At 36.2% G+C, this 14,466-nt stretch overlaps 1 non-coding gene across 1 annotated transcript; it reads right to left on the reverse strand.

The window, feature by feature from the left end:
* Positions 1-5,886: 5,886 nt before the first annotated feature.
* LOC121217383 (small nucleolar RNA R71) lies at positions 5,887-5,993 on the reverse strand. The gene has a single exon (XR_005913488.1). It is a non-coding gene; the product is annotated as a small nucleolar RNA R71 (small nucleolar RNA).
* Positions 5,994-14,466: the final 8,473 nt, after the last annotated feature.

Genomic DNA, 14,466 nt, shown 5'->3' on the forward strand with positions numbered 1-14,466 from the left:
AAGATCTTATTCAGAGGAGGAATAGACCCTGTCTAAGAGTACATTTGTCATAATTAAGCGGAGTTGATTGCGCGCCTAGACATAGGGTGATAAGATTTTACCGAATTAGGGTGAAACCTAATAAGGGGATCCATAGATCGAGTTAATGCAACCCTAGAGTGTTAATTAGAGAAAGGTCTCAATTATTAAATCTAGGGATTAGACGTTATTAGTCTTGAATAGGGATAATAACATAACTTAGGGATCTCTACAAAACAAGTTAAATGAATAAATTGACCGATTCGGAGCCAGAATAACAAGTACAGTCTAGGTGGATTTTTCCTTAGGTATTGTCTCAATTCAATTGATTTTCCCAAAAGCAATTTCCCAATTCTATTCTCTGTGAATTCTTAATTTAAATAATTAGTTAATTAAAAAAAAACCTCTTTATTCCTAGGCTAGATAATAAAAAGACAGTCATTACTAGTACTTTTAGTTCTTTTGGGTTCGACAATCCGGTCTTGCTAGAACTATACTACGATTTGATAGGTACACTTGCCTACATCACGATAATAGTTAGTTTCAAGAATGATTAATTATAAATACTCTCCGTCTCTCCTTTTCTTCCTCCTCTCGGGTGTATTTATAGGCTTTGGAATGCCTAAAAACCCTCAAAATTGTTCTTTTTCGAATTGGACTCAACTTGGGCTCGGCAGGGACACGCCCGTGGCACACGCCCGTGTTCGATTACTTCAGGCTGTGTTCGAGCCTGCCAAATTGACACGACCGTGTGGTCTACCTGTGTGAGAAGATCCAGGCTGTGTTGATTTCGTTCTTTGGCCCATTTTCTCCGTTTTTGGCCCGTTTCTCATTCCTTTCGCTCTCCTATGCTCTTCTAAGTATAAAACATGAAATTAAAGCATTAGGAGCATCGAATTCACCAATTCAAATGAGAAATCATCCATAAAATGCATTAAAAATGGGGTAAAAATATGTATAATCTACGGTTTATCACTAATATAAACATGCAGTGACTCCAAAATAATAATAAAATAATTTATTTGATTTCGAATTTGTGGTCCCAAGACCACTATTCCGACTAGCCCTATATCGGGCTGTTACAATCAAACAAATAACAGAAACCGTATGGACATATTTATAAATCACCAAATATGCCAAAATAAGCCAAGTCTTACAGCTAAATCCATTACCAAACTATATACCAAAATGACCATAATTCCTATACATGTCATATAACCAAAATACATAGATTCAAAAGTACCAAAGTGATAGCTTGATAGTGTGATGCAATCTCCAACAACTCCCAATCCGAGCTAGCTTCGAAATTCACTATAAAACATGGAAAAGAAAACAAAGTAAGCTATAAAACTTAGTAAGCACATATAGTTAGTAAGGAAAACTCGCCATTTAATCACCATTCAAGTAATATAACATAGTATACTTCAAAATCAAGTAATTATAAGATTAACATATATTCAATCACATAATTAACCAAGATCTCATAACTTTCATAGTTTCAATGCTCGTATAGTTTGGTACATACTTGTACTAATACATATCTATTTACAACCATTTCATATCTTTGATATACCCGTTGAACCATTCAGAATATTATCAGATACTCAGGAATCTCGCACCCTATGTGCCAATACATAGCTGAAGCTATCTCAATCTCATATCACATATAATTCTCACTCTCGAGCTATCAACGAGTCTGCTCACACAAGCTGACAAGAATCCGCAACACATGCAAGATAACTCAATCACCGGTAGGATGTACGGACCAGCACCCAATTCACATAACGTTGAATCGTTGTCGAACATATTCGCAAGGTCGTATTCAAAAACAATTTAATAATAAAGTATTAAAAACACAATTTTATTAATGCTTATTAATATATGAACTTACCTCGAATGCAAAAACGACGAAATTGGTCAACTAATCCAACACCTTGTTTTTCCCCGTTCTAAATTAGAATTTCACTTTTCTTGATCTATATAATATCAAATTTAACTCATTTAATCATCAATCTATTCAAGTTAGCCCAAAAATGCACATTATAACAACTTTACACTTTTGCCCCTAATATTTCAATTTCTTTACAATTTAGTCCTTACCTCATAAAATATAAATTCATGCAATTAAGTCTGTACCCATGCTAGCTGAATTTCTCTTATTACCATAGAAACCCATATTTTTCATTTATTTCACAATTTAACCACAAAATTTTAACATTTCTCAATTTAATCCCTAAACATTTTCTATCAACAAGCATACATTTCCTATCATCAAACATCAAAATACAGATGATGGAAAAACACTAAACCTTTAACAATTTTTCAAATTAGTCCCTAGGCTAGCTAGATTAAGATGCAACGATTCTGAAAACATAAAAATCATTAAAAACGAGACAAAAATGAACTTACATGCACCTAGGATAGTTGGCTGAACCTTGAACCCTAACAATGGCTTTTCTCCTTTCAAATTTTTGGTGGAATTATAATAGGAGGAAGATTATAATTTTGTTTAGTTTATTTTACTTTAACTTATTTATTGAATTACATATTTGACCTTGGTTATAAAACATTAAAATTACTTAATGCATGTCCATAAATGTCCACTAACTTTAAAAATGGTCTAATTACCACATAAGGACCTTCACTTTAATATTTCATAACTATTAGACACCTTATGTTAATAGAACACAAGTTTTATACTTTACGCGGTTTAGTCCTTTTTATCGAATTGAGCATTTAAACAATAAAATTTCTTAACGAAATTTTCACATAATCATACTATCATGCTGTAGACATTAAAATAATAATAAAATAAATATTTTGAACTCAAATTTGTGGTCCCAAAACCACTATTCCAATTTAACTAAAAGCATGCTGTTACAGATATCCTAATATATTCAAAATCTAAACATGACGATAATAAACTTGTATGAATTGTGCTGCAAGTTTGCGAGAAAAGTAATTGTATAGGAAGCCTAGAAAATGCAAAGTTTGGTTTTCAAAAGTTGTATGTCTAGAACATGTTATATCAGCCATGGGATCCGCATGGATCTCAAAAAGATTGTGACCATTTTGCAATGGAAATAGCAAAAAAATGTGTCAAAAATTCGAGGCTTCCTATGATTTTAATTAAATTATATTATGATAAAACATAAAGTGAATAGAAACTAATTTATAAAAAAAATAAATAAAGGGCATAAAAGAATAAAGGGGTTCATGTTAAGGCAATACCAACTTTGGGTTCATTCTTGACTGCCTCCAGATGTACTAATGTCCAGAGTGTGAATACTACAAGAAAAGATATATTAGTGAAGCAATATCTGCAAGTGTATGGGTCCAGCTATAATATAGTTACAATAGAGTAGGTGAGTAATCCAAGGATCGTATCCAAGGGAGGTGAGTGCTAGATCAATTTTAACCTAAAGACTAAAAGATCTAATTAGTGTTTTAAATCAATTATAGTACAATTGTAAAAATAAAAGGAGTTTTTAAGATTTTTATTAAAAATAAAATAAAATAACATAAAGAAATAAAATTCAAGAGATCAAAGAATAGAATAAATCAAATATGATTATGGGTTATTAGCTCACTTGGGTAATCCCTACCAACTGTCACTTTGGGTTCCCTGTTAACCAACTAGCTGTTATCTCAGTAGGATTTTTCGATCTTCCACTCAAATAACGAGTTGACAAGGACTACTTATTTTCTGACCTCACAGTCCAGACTGACTTAGGGTGAAGGTGTTCATGGATAGACCATACCAATTTTGGGTTAATTAAAACCTTTACGACTTCATAGGTTGTTAGGCCTATGATAAACTGTAAATTATACATATTTTTACCCCATGTTTACTGCATTTTATGGACGATTTCTCATTAGAATTAGTGAATTCGATGCTCCTAATGCTTCAATTTCATGTTTTACACATAGGAGAACATAGGAGAGCGAAAGGAGCCAAAAACGAGCCAAAAAGGGACAAAACGGACCAAATCGAGAAGATGACACGGCCTAAGCCTTGCCACACGGGTAGCTCACACGCCCGTGTCTTTCGAGGGTGTAGACCAAGGCTTTCACGATTCACATGGCCTGGCCATTGACCCACACTGCTGTGTGCAATTTAACGGATCAAACACGGCCTGGCAATCACGTCACATGGCTGTGGCACAGGGGCGTGTCCCTGCCGAGCCCAAGTTAAGTCCAATTCAGAAAAGGCCATTTTTGAGGGATTCTAAGCATTCCAAAGCCTATAAATACACCCTAGAGGAGGAAGAAAATGGCAGACAGAGAAGGGGGTAAGGAATTACCCTATGGAAGCCGATTGACCCATCTTAGAAGCCGGATTCATCATCAAGACTGAAGATCTCTCCTCAACTTCCCTTCAGGAGTTTTGGGTTTTCTTTATGTTTTGTATTCTTTATTCTTCGGAGATGTTTTCTTATTTAGTTATGAACTAAACCCCTAAATACCTAAGGGGAATGAAACCTAAGACGAATCTTGTTATTATTCTCTGAATCATATGTGTTCTTAATTCTTGTTTTGATATCCCAGGATACTGATTCAAGACACGCTCTTATTCAGAGGAGGAATAGACCCTGTCTAAAAGTACATTTGTCATAATTAAGCATAGTTGATTGCGCACCTAGAAATAAGGTGACAAGATTTTGCTGGATTAGGGTGAAACCTAATAAGGGGATCCATAGAAAAGTCTCAGTTATTCAATCTAGGGATTAGACGTTATTAGTCTTGAATAGGGATAATAACATAATTTAGGGATCTCTACGGAACAAGTTGAATGAATAAATCGTCCAATTCTGAGACAGAATAACAAGTAAAATCTAGGTGGATTTTTCCTTAGGTGTTGCCTCAAGTCAATCGATTTTCCCAAAAGCAATTCCCCAATTCTTTTCTCTGTGCGTTCTTAGTTTAAATAATTATTTAATTAAAACAAACCCTTTTATTCTTAGGCTAAACAATAAAAAGATAGTTATTACTAGTACTTTTGGTTCCCTTGGGTACGATATCCCGGTCTTGCCATTACTATACTATTGTTCGATAGGTGCACTTGCCTTTTTCTTTGTGATAATAGTTAGTCTAGGTTTGATTTTCATTATAAATATTTATTACTTGTTACAAATCACGCGATCAAGTTTTTGGCGCCATTGCCGGGGAACTAAAATATTAGGAACGCTAAATTTTTATTACTTTAGCCATTTAATTTTCTTGCAATTTAATTTAATTTTTAATATTATTATCTATTAATTTACTTATTCTTTCTCTTGGCAGGTTTTTATAGTTTATGACTAGAAGAAACCCATCAGGACCATTACTTTTTGAGGAAGAAATCGATCGTACAGTTCGTAGAAATCAAAGAGAGATAAGGCGCAGCTTACGATACACGGAGAACAAGCAAAAAGAAGATACTCAACCCCCAACCGAAGAGATGGCTGAAAACCAAGGCAATTAGCTACCTCCTGCAATTACGGCTAATCTAAATCCTACTCCACGCACTATGTATGATTATGCTAAACCTTCTTTAACAGGAACTGAATCTAGTATAGTTAGATCTGCTATAGTACAAATACTTTTGAATTAAAACCTAACACTATTCAGATGATACAGTAGTTTGTTCAGTTTGTTGGTTTGCAGGATGAAGATCCCAACACTCACTTAGCAAATTTCCTGGAATTTTGCGATACATTCAAAATCAATGGCATTTCTGGTGATGCCATTTGTCTTCAGTTATTTCCCTTTTCACTGAGAAACAAAGCTAAACAGTGGTTGAACTCGTTACCACGAGGGTCTATCACTACTTGGGAACAAATGACCGAGAAATTATTACTAAAATATTTTTCGTCGGCTAAAACGGCTAAATTACGTAATGATATCTCTTCTTTTGTGCAAATGGATTTAGAAACACTTTACGATGCATGGGAAAGATACAAGGACTTACTGAGAAGGTGCCCTCACCATGGGTTACCGTTTTGGCTTCAAGTACAAACATTCCATAATGGTCTGAATCCCTCGACTCGGCAAATGGTTGACGCAGCTGCTGGAAGAACCATCAACAAAAAAATACCTGAAGAGGCTTATGAATTCATTGAAGAAATGTCACTGAATAACTATCAGTGGCAAGTCATGAGGACTAAGCCAACAAAAACAACTAGCGTTTATAACGTCGACTCAGTTACTATGCTGTCAAATCGGGTAGAACTTCTCAATAAAAAGATTGATAGTTTTCTTGGTTCTACACAGGTACATCCAGTAATGAGGTGTGAATCAAGTAGAGGAGGTGTGCATAAAGAATATTAATCCTTCAATCCCACAACCGAAGAGTAACAAGTCAACTATAAGGGTAACAATAACTTTAGATCTCAAAATAACCCATACAGTAATTCTTATAATGCAGGTTGGAGGAACCACCCAAATTTCTGCTGGGGTGGTCAAGTAAATCAAAAGCCACAAAATCCTCAGGGTTTTCAACAACTACTTTATCAACAAGAGAAAAAACCAAGCCTTGAGGAGATGCTTTCAAAATTCATATCAGTGTCAGAAACCTGCTTCCAAAATACTAAGACAGCACCCAAGAATCAACAAGCATCAATCCAAGGGCTCGAAACTCAGATAAGCCAACTCTCCAAACTAATCTCGGAAAGACACTATGAAATTTACTCAGTAATACCAAATCAAGAGAGCATGTCAAAGCAGTTACACTAAGGAGTGGGAAAGTGTTAACGGAATCTGAAAAGAAGTTAGCACAAGAAGCCGTGAAAAGCGAAAGGAGGGAAAAAGAACCCGAAAATAGTGACAAACAAGTGCCGGAGGAATATACACCACCGGTTCTATATCCAGCAACATTAAAAAAAGATCGCATTGATGCACAATTCGGTAAGTTTCTTGAACTTTTTAAGCAATTACATATCAACTTACCTTTTGTTGAAGCCATCTCACAGATGCCTATCTACGCAAAATTTTTGAAGGAGCTCCTAACAAACAAAAGAAAGTTCAAGGACTTATATATAGTAGAACTCAACGAGGAATGCTCCGCCATACTCCAAAACAAGCTGCTAACCAAACTAAAAGATCCAATAAGTTTTACTATCCCTTGCTTAATTGGTAAACTGAATGTGGAAAAAGCACTAGCTGATTTAGGTGCCAGTATTAATTTGATGCCATATAAAATGTTCAAACAACTTGGTCTTGGGGAACCTAAACCTACTAGGATGAGTATTCAATTAGCCGATAGATTTGTTAAATATCCTAAGGGTATTATAGAAGACGCACTTGTAAAAGTATATAAATTTATATTCCCTGTTGATTTTGTTGTGCTTGACATGGATGAAGATGTAGAAGTACCCTTAATTCTAGGACGCCCATTCCTAGCTACTGCTAGAGCGGTGATTGACGTGGGTGACGGTAAGTTGGTACTTAGAGTAGGTGACGAGGAGATGATCTTTAAAATTTACGATGCTATGCGATTCTCTAGGGAACAGGATGATTCATGTTATTTCATTGACTCTATTGATCATATTACTCAAGACTCTTTTTAGGAGATTGTACAAAAGGAGACGACGGAACCATATCCAGCTCAAGACGAGGAGACAGGTGAGGAACCTAATAACCATTTGTCAAGACAAGTAGAATATGAGGGTATTAAGATAAACGATGAACTAAATCAAAAACCCTCTATTGAGGAGCCTCCCAAACTGGAACTTAAACAATTACCAAACCATTTAGAATATGCATTTCTTGGAAATAATTCTACATTACCAGTTATTATTGCTTCTAATTTGCAACCCAAGGAGAAAGAGGAATTAATCCAAGTATTAAAAGAACATAAGAAGGCCATAGTGTGGAAAATTTTGATGGAAGATGAATACAAACCGTGTGTGCAAGCTTAAAGACGTCTGAACCCCAACATGAAAGAAGTTGTAAAAGCCGAGGTAATTAAACTTCTAGATGCTTGAATTATTTATCCTATTTCTGACAGTTCTTGGGTAAGTCCAGTGCAGGTTGTCCCCAAGAAAGGAGGCATGACGGTTGTGACCAACGAGAAGAATGAATTAATCCCCACAAGAACAGTTACAGGGTGGAGAGTTTGAGTAGACTATAGGAAACTGAACGATGCCACAAGAAAAGATCACTTCCCCTTACAATTCATTGACCAAATGTTGGAAAGATTATCCGAACATATGTATTACTGCTTTCTAAACGGACTCTCCGGTTACTTCCAAATCCCAATAACTCCTGAAGATCAAGAAAAGACGACATTCAAATGCCCATATGGTATGTTCGCTTATCGTAGAATGCCTTTTGGATTATGTAATGCTCCTGCCACTTTTTAGTGCTATATAATAGCCATATTTGATGAACTTGTGGAAGATATCATGAAAGTCTTCATGGATGATTTTTCGATATTCGGTAACTCTTTCCATCTCTGCCTTGAAAATTTAAAACAAGTTCTAATAAGATATGAGGAAACAAACCTTGTGCTTAACTGGGAGAAATGTCACTTCATGGTTCAAGAAGGTATTATATTAGGGCATACAATTTCTAGTAAAGGGATTGAGGTGGATAAATCTAAAATAGAAACAATAGAAAAATTACCACCCCCTAGTTTAGTTAAGGCTATTAGAAGCTTTTTAGGACATGTTGGTTTTTATAGAAGATTTATTAAGGATTTTTCTAAAATAGTTAAGCCTTTGACTAAATTGCTAAAAAAAGATATACCTTTTAACTTCGATCAGGAATGTTTAGAAGCATTTAATACTTTAAAGGATAAATTAATTAATACTCCAATCATAATTGAACCTGATTGGAACTTGCTATTTGAACTAATGTGTGATGCGAGTGATTTTGGGACAACGAAAACTATACTACAACGGAAAAAGAGTTGTTAGCTGTGGTTTTTGCATTTTATAAATTTCGATCATATCTCATATTGTCAAAAGTTGTTGTTTACACTGACCATTCCATCCTTCGGTACCTTTTAACTAAAACTGATGCCAAACCTCGACTCATTCGATGGATTCTCCTATTATAGGAATTTGACTTGGAAATTCAGGACAAGAAAGGAGCTGAAAATCTCGCGACTGATCATCTATCCAGGCTCGAGAAATGCAATGCCAGAGAACTAGATGACGTGGAAATAAATGATTCGTCCCCTGAAGAACAATATTTCGCTATATCCACCTCTGAGGTACCTTGGTTTGCAGACATCGTGAATTTTTTAGCTGCTAACATTATCCCAAAAAGGTTAACACACCAGCAAAAGAAGCGATTCTTTAATGATGTGAAAAACTACTTTTGGGACGATCCATTTATGTTTCACAGATGTGCAGATCAAGTCATTAGAAGATGCGTTACAGGATCAGAAATATCAAAAATAGTGGAACATTGCCACTTAGTGCCAACTGGAGGACACTATAGTGGCACTAAGACCGCACACAAAATACTTAAATCAGGTTTTTATCGGCCTTCGTTATTCAAAGGCGCTATCAGGTATGTTACTTTATGTGACAAATGCCAACGAACAGGTAACATAACTAAACGTGATGAAATGCCTCAAAACTATATGCTTTCTTGTGAAATATTTGATGTTTGGGGTATCGATTTCATGGGCTCATTCCCCAGTTCATTCAGAAATAAATACATCTTAGTAGCAGTTGACTACATGTCCAAATGGGTAGAAGCCCAAGCTCTACCTACTAATGAGGCTAGAGTGGTAGTACATTTCCTTAAAAAACTCTTCTCGAGATTCAGAACACCTAGAGCAATTATCAGTGACAGGGGCACTCATTTTTGTAATACCTAATTTGAAAAAACCCTTAAGAAATACGGAGTTCATCATAGAAAAGCCACCCCATACCATCCTCAAACTAATGGAAAAGTTGAAGTAGCAAACTGAGAACTCAAACGGATCCTTGAAAAAACAGTAGAATCAAACAGAAAAGATTGGGCAACAAAAGTAGACGATGCCTTATGGGCTTACAAAACTGCTTTTAAAACTCCTATAGGGACATCACCTTACAGACTTGTTTATGGAAAAAGTTGTCATCTACCATTTGAACTAGAGCATAAAGCTTTTTGGGCTATTAAATTTCTAAACCTTGATCCCGAACTTGCAGGAAAAAATAGGTTGATGCAGCTGAAAGAGCTAGATGAATGGCGAGCCAATGCATACGAAAATTCACGCCTATACAAGGAAGTAACAAAGCGGTGCCATGACGTTCATTTAAGGCAATGACAACAATTTAAAGTTGGAGATCTCGTCTTATTATACAACTCAAGACTCAAATTGTTTCCCGGGTAACTAAAATCATGATGGTCAGGACCTTTCGTAATTCAATCTGTTCATCCATAAGGCACAATAGAGGTAAGTCATCCATCATACAGTACTTTCAAGGTAAATAAACACCGTCTCAAACCTTATAATGGTGAGAATTTGAAAGTTAATAGAGAGGAGATACGACTCCACAAACCGCCCTAAATATACCAACAAGGTAATAGTCGAGCTTAGAATATAAATAAGAGCTTCTCTGGAGGCAACCCTAGTACTAACAATTTTAAATTATTTTAAATTCAAGTTTTAAACATTTAGGTCACTAACAGGGTATTTGAAGCACAGGTTCCCAGCTCCACACGGTCGATAACACGGCCGTGCTTAAGGCTGTATGATCAATATGAAGTAAAACACGACCATGCGTTACGGCTGTACGAAAACAAGTAAATAATTTCCCCAAAACACGGGATGCAATAAATCCCCACGGCTGTGCAACATGGCCGTGGGTGAACTTGGTAGGTGAACACGGGCGTGAGACACACCAGTGCCGTGAAGCCGTGGACAACAATACACGAGTGTGGTAGCCTAACACATGGGCGTAGGAGAAGAGAACAAAGCTAGGCACGGCCGTGTGATATGACCATGTGCCACACACGCCCAAGACACACAGGCGTGGAATAGTAGTCGAGGACGACCTAAATTGCAAAATTCGAAAAACACGAGCTCACTTTCAGAATACATGGGTGTGGCCCTAGGCAGTGTGGCTTCCCCCTATATAAGCAAACCACTATTCATTTTCTTCTTCCTTTCAAAACCCTAGCCGAAATCTCCCCCTCTCCACCCTCTAATCCCTATTCCAGCCACCATTCCACCGATTCTCACTTCCTCAACCCCCAATCCACCTTAAACTCGACTCCACCTGCATTAATCCTCACTTTCCCCTCTCTTTTCCTTCTATTTTTTCTCCACACGGCTGTACCCCCACAGCACGAGGACCCACCGACTCAGCCACCACTACCCTCTCATCCAGTTCATGTGGCGGCTTCATATGCTGACATCTCTGAGCGCCTCGCCCGATTCTAGCAGCAGTGTTTTCAACGATTTAACAACATTAATGCTACTTTACAGCAGATTTGTCAGCACCTCCACATCTCATCGCCAGTCCCACCTCGCGAACTATCTAGTGATGAAGATGTTTAGAAATATTTATTTTATGTTTTTAATTTTTATTCAAACTACTTTTTATTGTTTATTTTTATTGTTTATTTTTATTTTTTTAGCAGATTTAAATTTTTATTATAAATTTTGCTTATTTCTTTTCGAGTACTTATTCTTCCTAATATCCCCTAAAAAGTTCCTCATTTTATCACAGTTATATAGAGCTTTTAAGCTCATCATCACATTGGAACTAAAACTCCACTGGGAAAGGGTCTCCACGACTGCCATGTCCTACTCGACCATGACCATAGCTACCACTAGATATAATATTCTTTTGGCGCAGGACTTATGACCTAATGAACTTCTACAACCGCCAGATTATCCTCCTCCACTCTCGAATTGATCACTCTCCAAACCTCTAGTTCGAGTAATTCATCATACAAGAAGGTTCACTTCTCTCCTTATCTTATTTTTATACTTTAATTCTATCTTTGTACATTGAGGGCAATGTACATCTTAAGTGTGAGGGGTATTTATTTTATTATCAGAAAAATCCCTAAATAATCATCTTGTAAACCTACCCCCACGATTAATCCCTAGTAAACCTCCTTGAGCCTAACAAACCAATTTTTGTATTAACCTTAATATTAACCTTTAACCCATTATTGAAATCCCCTAAATTAATCCCTGTGACAGCCCTAATGTGACCCTAGTCGGAAAGTGGTTTCGGGACCACAAAACCGAGTCATAAAAATAATTAATTGTTATATTCTATGCTTATTATGTGTGTACATGCATATGTGGAAGTTTCATTCCCTAATTTTGCCAATTGCATGAGGAATTATTAAATAGGGATCAACATGAGACATGGTGAAATATGATAGGCTAATTTTAAAGGGCTTATTAGTGCATGTCAACACAAGGGTGGACTTGCATGTCAAATTGCCCAATTCCCTTATAGTGGCCGGCCAAGATAGATTGATGATGGGCAATATATTTGTTTGAATTAGATATTATAATAAGAAATTGGGTTATTGGAGATAAAATAAATTAAAGAAAGGAATTAAAAAGGAAAAAGATGAATAAAATAAGGGAGGAAGAAGGAGTGTTCATCCTTTTCCTTGTTACAATTGCCGTGAGTGAGGGAAAGAAAGGTGAAGAAGTTCGGCCATGCTTGTACCTAGGTTGAGGTATGTTTGATGTTATTTTTTTTGAAATTCATGCATGTTTTTAGTTGTTAGTTTAAGTTCTACCTAGCCCATGGTTTAAATTTTTGCTATTGATGGAGATGATATTTGGCCATGGGTGTTGTCTTTCTTGGTTGGTGTTTTGATGTTGTGGTGATGAGGCATGAAGATGATTGAGCTTGAGTGTTTAATAAAAAGGATTGGATGTGAGAGTGTGTGAGGAGTAGAAATGTTGGGTCTTAGCAACTTCATGAAGGTTCGGCCATGGTGCTTAAATATTGTACTTGTGTTTAACCCTAGGATTAATTAGTTATATGGTTAGTATAGCTATGGGTGACCGAATATGAGAACATGAATAGATGAAGAGTTTGGTGAATCGATATGTGGTAAATGTTAAGTGTTAAATGAAATGGAAATGATAGATTAATGTTGCACATTCGACTATAGTTAGGCATGTTGATGATTTTATCTTGACTTAGATAATTAGGCATAAAAGGGTGGTAATGAGGTTGAAGTTGTTGAATGGTTAGTTGGGTAACAAATGAAGCATTCGGCCATATGGGGTAAAAAAAAATGGGTCAAGTGTTCATGAGATGAAATTTTGTGATTAGATGAATTATAGGTGATAGTATAGATATACATATTCGGCCATCACTTGGGAGCTTATGTGATGTTGAGTTTAAAATTAGCAAAGGTGATTACCGAATGTCCAAGTATGCATATGCATGTGTGATTAGATTATTGATAGTATGGTAATTGCATAAGGTTATTAGCCGAATAGCTAAGAACATAAGGTAGCAAGATGAAAATTTTACCATGTCATTTCATATGTCATAAAATCATTAAAATGTGGATACCAATATATGTAGCAAAGCGGTTAAATGAGTTAATTTATTTGTTTAAGCTCAAGATCCTAAAGGAGAGGCGTCCAACAAGGGAAAATCGAAGGTCATCGAGTAGCCGACTTGGAACTATTTTACCTAACACAATGTAAGTCATTAAGCATATCTTTGGTATTGATTTAAATGATCGTAATACCTATGCAATTGTGTTTAATGAGATGAAATGTATACAAATGTATATGTATGTAGAGATGAAATTGTCGAATGTAAAAAGGAAGTGAAGCATATAGAGTGGCTGGTTTTCGGCACTAAGTGTGCGGGCAATAAGTGTTCACGGTTGTGAGATTGGCACTAGGTGTGCGAACTTGAAATGCATGGCACTAAGTGTGCGAGTTTAAAGTACATGGCACTAAGTGTGCGCGGTTGATTATTAAGCACTATGTGTGCGAACCCACTATATATTTTCTATAAATTATTTACATTAAGGGCGCGACTTTACCGAGTCAATTTTGGACAGCGGAAAAGGTAAGTACCTTGAGTTCATGGCTAATAGGCGCTATGTTTATATTTGGAGTTGAGCTTGGTAAGTTTTGAACCTATGTGATGATTATAGTTGAAGTCACGTACATAAGGTTCATCGTGGAATAGGTCAAAGGTCGTTTAATTGTATGATTGTAACGAAAATAAAATGATGTATGAAAGGTCAATGTAGGACTTGGTATGAGATTGAACCGTAAGGTTTAAGGAACTATGGTATAGTTTGGTATGGATGGAGTACTTAGCCTCATTTCATTGTTTCCTGTTGTGATAATTTTATTAATGGATGGTTGTGGAATGCTTATGGCTTACTGAGTTATATACTCATTCGGTGGTTGCTTGTCACCTATTTTAGGTTTCTTGGACTCGTCTTTTTGCCGTGCTCGGGACCGTCATCGAAGTCATCACACCGGCTAGCAACTTTTGGTACTTTCTTCTTAGTTGG

The sequence above is a fragment of the Gossypium hirsutum genome, chromosome A02 (genome assembly GCF_007990345.1).
Source record: "Gossypium hirsutum isolate 1008001.06 chromosome A02, Gossypium_hirsutum_v2.1, whole genome shotgun sequence".
Classification (NCBI taxonomy): Eukaryota; Viridiplantae; Streptophyta; class Magnoliopsida; order Malvales; family Malvaceae; genus Gossypium; species Gossypium hirsutum.